The sequence below is a fragment of the Ictidomys tridecemlineatus genome, chromosome 6 (assembly GCF_052094955.1).
Source record: "Ictidomys tridecemlineatus isolate mIctTri1 chromosome 6, mIctTri1.hap1, whole genome shotgun sequence".
Classification (NCBI taxonomy): Eukaryota; Metazoa; Chordata; class Mammalia; order Rodentia; family Sciuridae; genus Ictidomys; species Ictidomys tridecemlineatus.
In genome coordinates, this window is record NC_135482.1 from 99,518,040 (window position 1) to 99,529,821 (window position 11,782).

Sequence of the window (11,782 nt, forward strand, 5' to 3'; positions counted from 1 at the left end):
TGATTCTTTGAAAAAATAAATAAGATCGACAGACCCTTAGCCATGGTAACAAAGAGGAGAAGAGAGAGAACTCAAATTACTAGCATACGGGATGAAAAAGGCAATATCACAACAGACACTTCAGAAATACAGAAGATAATTAAAAATTATTTTGAATCCTTATACTCCAATAAAATAGAAGATAGAGAAGGCATCGATATATTTTTTAAGTCATATGATCTGCCCAGATTGAGTCAGGAGAATATACACAACCTAAACAGACCAATATCAATTAAGGAAATAGAAGAAGCCATCAAAAGACTACCAACTAAGAAAAGCCCAGGACTGGATGGGTATACATCAGAGTTTTACAAAACCTTTAAAGAAGAACTAACAGGGGCTGGGGATGTGGCTTAAGCGGTAGCGCGCTCGCCTGGCATGCGTGCGGCCTGGGTTCAATCCTCAGCCCCACATACCAACAAAGATATTGTGTCTGCTGAAAACTAAAAAATAAATATTGAAAAATTCTCTCTCTCTCTCTCTCTCTCTCTTTAAAAAAATAAGAACTAATACCAATACTTTTCAAGCTATTTCAGGAAATAGAAAAAGATGGAGAACTTCCAAATTCATTCTACGAGGTCAACATCACCCTGATTCCTAAACCAGACAAAGACACTTCAAAGAAAGAAAACTACAGACCAATATCTCTAATGAACCTAGATGCAAAAATCCTCAATAAAATTCTGGCAAATTGGATACAAAAACATATCAAAAAAATTGTGGACCATGATCAAGTAGGATTCATCCCTGGGATGCAAAGCAGGTTCAATATATGGAAATCAATAAATGTTATTCACCACATCAATAGACTTAAAGATAAGAACCATATGATCATCTCGACAGATCCAGAAAAAGCATTCAACAAAGTACAGCATCCCTTTATGTTCAAAACTCTAGAAAAACTAGGGATAACAGGAACATACCTCAATATTGTAAAAGCTATCTATGCCAAGCCTCAGGCTAGCATCATTCTGAATGGAGAAAAATTGAAGGCATTCCCTCTAAAATCTGGAACAAGACAGGGATGCCCTCTCTCACCACTTTTGTTCAACATAGTTCTGGAAACACTGGCCAGAGCAATTAGATAGATGAAAGAAATTAAAGGCATAAAATAGGAAAAGAAGAACTTAAATTATCACTATTTGTGGATGACATGATTCTATACCTAGCAGACCCAAAAGGGTCTACAAAGGAACTACTAGACCTAATAAATAAATTCAGCAAAGTGGCAGGATATAAAATCAACACGCATAAATCAAAGGCATTCCTGTATATCAGCAACAAATCTTCTGAAATGGAAATGAGGACAACCACTCCATTCACAATATCCTCAAAAAAAAAAATACTTGGGAATCAATCTAACAAAAGAGGTGAAAGACTTATACAATGAAAACTACAGAACCCTAAAGAGAGAAATAGAAGAAGATCTTAGAAGATGGAAAAATATACCCTGTTCATGGATAGGCAGAATTAACATCATCAAAATGGCGATATTACCCAGAGTTCTCTATAGGTTTAATGCAATGACAATCAAAATCCCAATGGCATTTATTGTAGAAATAGATAAAGCAATCATGAAATTCATATGGAAAAATAAAAGACCCAGAATAGCAAAAACAATTCTAAGCAGGAAGTGTGAATCAGGCGGTATAGCAATACCAGACTTCAAACTATACTACAGAGCAATAGTAACAAAAATAGCATGGTACTGGTACCAAGACAGGCAGGTGGACAAATGGTACAGAATAGAGAACACAGAGACCAATCCACAAAATTACAAGTATCTTATATTTGACAAAGGGGTTAAAAGCATGCAATGGAGGAAGGATAGAATTTTCAACAAATGGTCTGGGATAACTGGAAATCCATATGCAACAAAATGAAACTGAATCCCTTTCTCTCGCCATGCACAAAAGTTAACTCAAAATGGATCAAGGAGCTTGATATCAAATCAGAGACACTGCGCCTGATAGAAGAAAAAGTTGGCTCTGATCTACATATTGTGGGGTCGGGCTCCAAATTCCTCAATAGGACACCTATAGCACAAGAGTTAATAACTAGAATCAACAAATGTGACTTACTCAAACTAAAAAGTTTTTTTTTCTCAGCAAGAGAAACAATAAGAGAGGTAAATAGGGAGCCTACATCCTGGGAACAAATCTCTACTCCTCACACTTCAGATAGAGCCCTAATATCCAGAGTATACAAAGAATTCAAAAAATTAAACAATAAGATAACAAGTAACCCAGTCAAGAAATGGGCCAAAGACCTGAACAGACACTTCTCAGAGGAGGACATACAATCAGTCAACAAGTACATGAAAAAATGCTCACCATCTCTAGCAGTCAGAGAAATGCAAATCAAAACCACCCTAAGATACCATCTCACTCCAGTAAGATTGGCAGCCACTATGAAGTCCAACAACAACAAGTGCTGGTGAGGATGTGGGGAAAAGGGTACTCTTGTACATTGCTGGTGGGACTGTAAATTGGTGTGGCCAATTTGGAAAGCAGTATGGAGATTTCTTGGAAAGGTGGAAATGGAACCACCATTTGACCCAGCTATTCCCCTTCTCAATCTATTCCCTAAAGTCCTAAAGAGAGCATACTACAGGGACACTGCTACATCGATGTTCATAGCAGCACAATTCACAATAGCAAGACTGTGGAACCAACCTAGATGCCCTTCAATAGACGAATGGATAAAAATAATGTGGCATTTATACACAATGGAGTATTATTCTGCATTAAAAAATGACAAAATCATGGAATTTGCAGGGAAACGGATGGCATTAGAGCATATTATGCTAAGTGAAGGTAGCCAATCCCTAAAAAAACAAATGCCAAATGTCTTCTTTGATATAAGGAGAGCAACTAAGAACAGAGTAGGGAGGAATAGCATGAGAAGAAGATTAACATTAAACAGGAATGAGAGGTGGGAGGGAAAGGGAGAGAGAAGGGTAATTGCATGGAAATGGAAGGAGACCCTCATGGTTATACAAAATTACATACAAGAGTAAGTGAGGGGAAAGGGAAAAAAACAAGGAGGAGAAATGACTTACAGTAGATGGGGTAGAGAGAGAAGATGGGAGGGGAGGGGAAGGGGGATAGTAGAGGATAGGAAAGGCAGCAGAATACAACAGACACTAGTATGGCAATATGTAAAACAGTGGATGTGTTACCGATGTAATTGTGCAATCTGTATACAGGGTAAAAATGGGAGTTCATAACTTCCTTGAATCAAATGTGTGAAATATGATATGTCATGAATTATGTAATGTTTTGAACAACCAACAATAAAAAATTTTTTTTAAAAAAGGAAATACAGATGTGTCCTCACACAGAATCTATTATAGAACTGATGACCCATTGATTTCATTCTAACATCAAAACATACACACATATCTATTCTTCAAATTTTCTCAATAAATATGAATTTCATCATTGGTGAAAAAGAAAAATTCCCATTGAAAACTCAGTAACTCTATCCCCCACCTCAGAGAATATTTAATTTTCAAATGTCTGCATCATTATGAAATGTCATGTTCTAATGGATAGTTTCTGTTCATGAAAGGCAAGTATTTCTAACTGACTCAGTTGTCATACTTACTGATAAGAGAGACAGACAATAAGATTTCGTTCAGCAGGAAAATTATCATCAACAAGGCAAGAAGAAGCTTGGAAAATCCAAAATGACTCTGGTGAGGAATGGTGTTTTCCCTGGGATCTGAAAGATAAATAAAATTAATTCATTAGAAAGAATTTCTACCCTTATTTCCAAATTCTCCTCTATGAGTTAGCTTTTTGTCACTGTGACCAAAACATTTGATAGGAATATCTTAGAGTAGAAAATGTTTATTTTGAGTTTATTATTTTAGAGGTGTCAGTCCGTGGTCAGTTTTCTCCACTGCTCTAGGCCTGAAGTGAGGTAGAACATCATATAATAAAGGTTTGGTGGAGAAATACTGTTCAGCTCAAGATACCTAGGAAGAAGAAAGAGGAAATAAGGAGCCAGGGGGGAAATATAATCCACTGAGGAATGATGTTGATCAAATTATATTGTCATATCATGTACATGTGTGAATATGTAACAGTGTATCCCACTATTGTGTAGAATTTATCCATTAAAACATGGAAATGAAAACATATGATCTAAGGGCATTCCCAAGTGACCTAATTTCTTCAGCCACACCACACCTGATTACCAACCAGTAATCCATTCTAATTATTAATCCATCAAATATATTAATTATGCACTGATTAAGTTATGATTCTCATAACTATTTTATCTCTGAACATTCCTGAATTTCCACATAAGCTTTTCAGAGCACATCTCATATTCAAACCTTAACATTCTGCCCCTGGTCCCCAAAAGTTCATGTCCATCTCACAATGGAAAAGTACAGTTAGCTGATCTCCACGAGTCCCCATAGTTTTCAAAGTTTGGCACATGTTCCTTCAGCAATTTTTGAAGTGTGTACAACATTTTTTCCAATTCATTAACATACATATTTACTGATTTCTGATTCATTAGGTTCTTTTATACTGTAGATGAACATTTTTCACCATAATTTTTATTAATATTTTAACATGGTTCTTAATATTTCATTACATATTTAAATAATACTTCAGACTGTATACAACTTAAAAGTATGCTATAGAAGATAAAACTTTCTGACCAAATTTTATATTTTTAAGATAAAGTCAGTATTTTAGTCACTGTTCCATGCTTAGAAACCGTTTTCTGGACTGAGAATATAGCTTCAAGCTACAGCAATTTTGATTAGGATACACAAAACCCTGAAATTGGCCACCATCAAAGGGGAGGGGTCAGTGGGGACACATTCCATTAAGATCATTAAGATAAAAACACCAAATAAAGAGAAACAATTTTCTTCAAATTAGGCATATTATCAATCTTGAGGAGGGAAAAACTCACTATTATATTCTTTCAAGTTGTGGAAATATAAGCACACATATTTTTATATATTTATATAAGGAAGGATGCATAATAAAATTTAAAGTCTGATTATCTGTAAATGATAATAGTAAAGAAAGTATTATGGATCCATTTTATCCTACTTTGCAAATGTTCAACACCTTTATTTCTATCTACAGGCAGCACAATTATCACAGATTCCTGGGTTTTCCAGATATGATCACTTCAGAGAAACAGCAGCTAACATTACCTCTGCCCTGCTTATTAACTCTCTCTTCATCCTTCAACTCACAATTCCCTTTGTCCACTGTAAAATTATTTTTACCTGCAGGAGAATTTGAGTTGGTGCTGCTCATTTTTCAAACTCACTTTGGCATAATTTTTTTCCCAAAGCCATCTTGAGAGGAAACCTACTTTTTTTCAAAAATCCCATGCAATATTGTCCTTAAAACATAATACAAATGAGATTCCATCCTGAGAGCAAATTATTCTAACACTTAACTAGATGAGAGACCAAGTAAGAAATAGGCACATACCCCTAAAAGTGAATCATGTGAAACACTGGGCCACAAGGATCCAATCTTCAGGGCAACCAGAAAGAAAATTATAGCATTCAAACAGAGTCAAAATAGATAAACAAATGTAACAAAAGTGGGAACTCAAATATGAAGAAAAGAAAAAGAGGAACCAAGCAATTAGAGAAGTCTTTCCTAAGAAATTCATTCTATAAATTCACCAGCAAAACTGAAACATGAGGGTGTCCACATACATGTGTAATGTATTAGCCAACCAACCTGTTGTTGGTTGTTGCTACTTGGTCCTGTTGCATTCATATCATCATGTCCGACTGCTCAGGCAGCTTTTTTTTAACTCTTTTTTGGGGGTGGGGGTATATGTTTTATTGGTTTTATTTTTCAAATACATGACAGCAGAAAGCATCGCAATTCTTATTACACATACAGAACAATTTTTCATACCTCTGTTTGTATATAAACTATGTTCACACCAATTCACGTCTTCATACATGTACTTTGGATAATGATGTCCATCACATTTCACCATCCTTGCTAACCTCCTGCCCCTTCCCTTTCCCTCCCACCCCTCTACCCTATCTAGAGTTCCTCTATTCCTCCCATGCTCCCCCTCCCTACCGCACTATGAGTCAGCCTCTTTATATCAGAGAAAACATTAGGCATTTGTTTTTTTGGGTATTGGCTAACTTCACTTAGCATAATCTGCTCTACTGCCATCCATTTATCTGCAAATGCCATGATTTTATTCTCTTTTACTGCCGAGTAAAATTCCATTGTGTATAAATGCCACATTTTTTAAATCCATTCATCCACTGAAGGGCATCTAGGTTGGCTCCACAGTTTAGCTATTGTGAATTGTGCTGCTATAAACATTGATGTGTCTATACCATACATGACAGGCACCCAATACTTAATCCATAAAATGTCAGTGAAGCTTATTTTTTCTTAAAATCATAAGGAAATATAAATAGAAGTGTTAGTGTTTTATCTTTCTGCCCTAGTGTTTCCTATTTTTTAACAACCAGGGCACTTGTACTACATTTTGAAGATCACTGTCTAAGAGATCCATTGGCTCTATAATTTAAAGGGTTTGGGTATAGACTGCATCATCATTCTCAAGTGTTTATATCCTTCTCTGAGAAAGCATTAAGCTTTGATGCTATTGACATGTCTTCCTATGGGTGGAGGGTCTTTTTCTGCCCATTCACAGGTTTATCCAGGTGACATCTCTTGGTCAATATATCAGAATGAATATAATATGCACTTGATCCAAATTGAATAGGCTACTGCTCAGTTCAGCTTACAAGGAGCCACTCAATGATTGTGGATACTTTCTCAATCCTCTTGTACCCTGGTACTGTGCTGTGGGACACTGCATGTGTGGACATCCTCCTCACCATGCCTCCCACCTGGGTTTCAGAATGAGAAAACATTCAAAAAGGATCCAAGTCAAGTTATAGTCAACTTTAAGTAGATCCTAAGTCCACATGTACTGTGTGTGGGAAATAAATGTTGTAAGCCACTGAGCTTTGGGGTTGTTTCTGATACAACGTAATCTATGTGCAATGTGACTTTTTTTAGGGAGAGACATAACTTTAGAAACCTATTTTGCTTAAGGAACTTGTATGAGAATGCCTCTTAGAATCAGTATTTGTATTTTTATTGTGGGATCCCTGTCATATATGGTATGTGACCTATGGTGAAGGAGGCATCGAAGTTCCTAAGGAGTTGATGTTGTATCTTTCATGGTGACTTTTTTGCTACATGTTGCTTCATGATATTTTTGTAAATAAAGAGTCATGTACTTCAAATTTTGCTTACTTTTTCAGTGCTGTGAATAGTTTCCCAGTGGTATGCTAGTTAGCACTTGTTTAATTTAGCACATCAGAATGTGTTTACACAACCTATACTCTCTGGGAAAAGAAAATATTTTAAGAAAAAATGAAAAGGAAAGTACATTATAAGAGATGCTGACACTGTGGAGGAACAATTCATAAAACTGAACACAAAAGACATGTTATTGCTACATTATGATTTTTTGTTTGAAGTGGAGATAAGTTTATCCACCTTCATTTTTGAAATCCTAAAAATAGAGGGTTTCATTTGACCACCATCTCTCACCATGAATGAAACTAAATTCAAAATGTGTTAAAGACCTAAGTTTAAGACCTAAATGTATAGAACTACTGGAAGAACACATGAAAAAAAATGCAATACTTACACAGAAGGAAAGATTATTTGGATAACACCCCAAAAAGCACAGACAGCAAATGACAACATAAAATTAGGTCAAAGAAAAAGCACAGGAAACAACAGAGTAAAGATACAACCTACAGAAGAGGACAAAATATTTCCCGATTAATTTTCTGACAGGAATTACTACCAGAATATATAAGGAATTCTAGAAATACAACAATAAAAATACAAATTATATAACTAAAAGAATACAAATAATTTACATGTATAGGAAAAAATTTTGTTATCACTAACCATCAGCAAAATGCAAATCAAAACCACAATGAGGCACCTCCTGGAGCAGCCTTGGTGGCTGGAGTGCTGATTCCAGGGGCTGCCCAGCAGGAAGAAGATGAGCCTTAAGACTCAGAGCCTAGGAATTCACGTGGACTCATGTGGACAAATCTGAGCTCCTGTGCAAGAAGGGTTGTGGCTATTATGGTATCTTTGCCCTGAAGGGCTTCTGCTCCCAGTACTGGAGAGAGAAGTTCCACAGAGCCCAAGAGAAGCAGATCCAGAAGGACTGGTAACTGGCTGAAGGACTTCAGCAGGAGGAGGAAGAGGCCTTTGGCAGCAGCAGTCAGAGCAGCCGGGGCAGCCTTCATCACATTTTGCATATTTGAAGAAAAGAAAACCAGTGGAAAGATCAACAAGATAACAACAGTGAAGAAATTCTTTAGTGCTTGTTCCAGAGTTGGATCAAAAAGGTCAGAAATTCAGGAAGCAAAAGCTCCCAGTCCTTCCATAAACCGGGAAACCAACATTGAAACAGTGTCTAAGGAGCTCATAGAGTTTCTCAAGACCTTCCACAAAACCGAACAAGAGATCTACAAGCAGACCAACATGTTTTGGGAAGGATACATTACAAAAGCTATTTGGGCATTGAGGAGCAGGCGTTTTACCAGAGTGTAGCAGAAAGAATGCTGACTCATGGAAAAGTACTTCCAGAAACAGTTGAGAAGATAATGGATCAGATGGAAAAGTACATCATGGCTCCCTCTCTAAATATGTATTCTGTTCAGAAGCCACTGATGATAAGAAAGACTGAACCATTCAGAAGAGGATAAGATATCACTGATATGGATACAAAGCCTGTGCCACGATAAGCTGGTTTGCATCACTGAGATGTAGCAAGCATATCTTCAACGCCATCAAGATCACCAACAATGAGCCTGCTTCTGGGAATGATTTGAGTCTTCTTCTGCTTCTTGCCCAAGCTCATCTACATTGTGCTGAAGGACAATCCCAACCCACCTGTAGTCCTACATCCAGTACAGCACTTGCTTCTGCAACATCAGCAGGCTGATGAGGGGGAGGACAGATACTATTTTATCAAACTGAACTGTGCTGGGGCTTTCATTGACATATTCGATGCCCAGTCTTGAATCCAAGTCAGGAGGATTTTGATTGCTACATGTCTAGCCACACCACTCCCAGGAGGCAAGAACTCAAGAGTTGGTCTCCTGATGCTTGCTTAAGTGTGAAACAGATGTATAAGATCATAGACCTCCTGTCTCAATTGAATGAAAGACAGGAAAGAATCCTGAATGAAGCCACAAAACTTGAGAAAGACTTAATACATTGGACACATGGAATTACAAAGAAGTTCAAGACATCGTGGAGAAATATCCACTTGAAATTAAGCTTCAAAGTCAAATGTTAGCAGTCATTGACTCTGAAAATGTTGAAAATGACAAAATTACTCCACCATTGCAAACTCAAGTTTATGTACAATGATAACATTATGTAGGTATTATTTATTTGAGCTTCCATTGTAGGTAACAGTACTGCAGCCTGCAAGTAGAATTTAGAATATACTCAATTACTTTCAAATGTTAGAGCATTTTTAAGGTACATTTCATGGGAGTTGTTTTGTATGCTTTATTTTCTTTTTCCTGGTAGAAGAAGCTTAGTTAATAATAAAGTACTATTTATTTAAAAAAACACACAATGAGAAACAATATCATTTCAGTCCAAATAGCTATTATCAGTGAGAGCAAAATCTAACAAATCCTGATGAAAATGCACAGGAAATGTAAGTCATATACACTTCTGGTGGGAATATATATTAGTATAACCATTATGGTAAAATTAAAAAAATTTCCTCAAAAATTAAAAATAAACTCACCATATGACTCACATATCTCATTTTGGGTGCATATTTTGAAAACTGCAATTGCCATAAAATAGATACATTCACTCTTTATTTATTGCTGCACTACTCACAATAGCCAAAATATAAAATCAGATAAGTTGTACATCAACAGATAAATGAATAAAGAAAATGTAGCATATATACATAATTCAATATTATTCTCTAGTATGAAAAATTAGATTTTTGTCATGTGTAGCAATGAGAATGAAACTGGTAAGTATTCAGTAAAATAAGTCAGGTGCACAAAGACAAATACTGCATACTCTCCCTCACTTGGTAGCTAAAAAGTTGATCTCATTGAAGTAAATAATATACTCATTATCAGTGGCTGAAAAAGAGGTTTGAAAAGCAGGTAGTTAACAGGTACAGGGGACATTTAGTACAGTGAAAAAACAACAGTTCACAGCAATGAACTAAGAATTTTCAAATAGCTGGTAGAGAGGATTTAAAATTCTGGAGAGGAATGAAAATTTTAAATGATGTATACTGAAATACTTGGGGGAAAGTTGCCATATATAAAACATACTTTCAGATGGTGCAACAAATACTATTTGTATAAATGGTAAAAGCATTCACAATTCTCAGATATAGATGTGGAGTATGTGGAAGTTAATTACACATTCATTCAACTGCTATCTGAAACTATTCATGATCAAAAGCTCTATGCATAGATTTGGATAGAGTGAAAATATTATATGATCTATAATAGGAAAAAGATTCCAAACAAACAATTTAATTAAAAAATTTGTCTATATCTGAAATACCTCTGCAAATTTGTAAAAAGGCAAATGCAAAACCACTTCAAAGTATTACTCCCACAGCCCAACTACATTGAGATTACTTAGGAGGAAAACTACCTAAAAACGTACTCATGAATAAAAAATTTTTAAAACACACCAAAAGAAACTTTACTCTCAACAGAAAATCCACAAACACAAGTGAGAAAAAATGAAAATGACAGTAGCATTGGTGAAGTTAAATTATTTAAGAGAAACAAGATGGCAGAGAAGACCAGGGCAGCAACCATCCACTCCTCTGCAGCCTGGAATCAAAGCAGGGAAAGAACAACTGACCAGAGAGGTGGGTGGCAGAGCAAATACTCAAAAACTCAACATTGAACAGCTTAATACATGGACAACTTGGAATTAGATTATTAGATAAAAAAAATAAGGAAATAATTCCTATAACCAGAGCTAACTATGGTAGAGCTAGGGAAAGGAATAAAGGCAGAAAATCTCAGGCAAACTCGCTTTCTTAACAACAGTTGCAGAAAAATCAAACAGAGTTTAAAATGGTTAGAAGCAGCAAAGACAATAAAGGACATTGCACAATTCAACTTAAATTGTTGGCAGAAAATGGTGCTGGGAAGGACAGCCATTTTCTGGAGACCACACCTCGACTTAGAAGAATTAAATCTATAGAGCTTCTCCCCATCTACAATTACAAATGAAAACACAGGAAATGCCTCAGAATGGGTTGTCCCAGTAATCCATATAGAAGCACCTTGTAGATGGATCACAGTTGGTAGGGGGTTACCAAAACCCCTTCCCCTCACCACAGTCCAGGGACAAGAGGTGCAGCTTACCTGGGAGTCTAATGGACTGAGACCTCTGAAACTTTGAGCCCTCAATAAACCTTTCCTCCTTTAACACTGTTCTTGTGGGGTCTCTTGGTCACAGCACTGACTAAAACAGATGTTGTTCATAAAAATGGTTCTCCATAGATTTTTTGAAACATGCATAATACTAAAATTAGATATAAATCTCTCAATACCTTCAAAATAGTGAAATATTGAAACACCATAAATGAAGCTTATCACAATTGTCTCCCAATATAATATAAGCTTTAACTGTTAAAACTTGGTTGTGATATCAGTTACTCC

The 11,782-nt window shown here is 36.1% G+C and overlaps 1 pseudogene; it reads left to right on the forward strand.

Annotated features, from left to right (window-relative positions):
- The first annotated feature begins 8,097 nt into the window (after positions 1-8,097).
- Positions 8,098-9,482, forward strand: LOC101969370 (rab5 GDP/GTP exchange factor pseudogene; annotated as a pseudogene).
- The last annotated feature ends 2,300 nt before the right edge of the window (positions 9,483-11,782 follow it).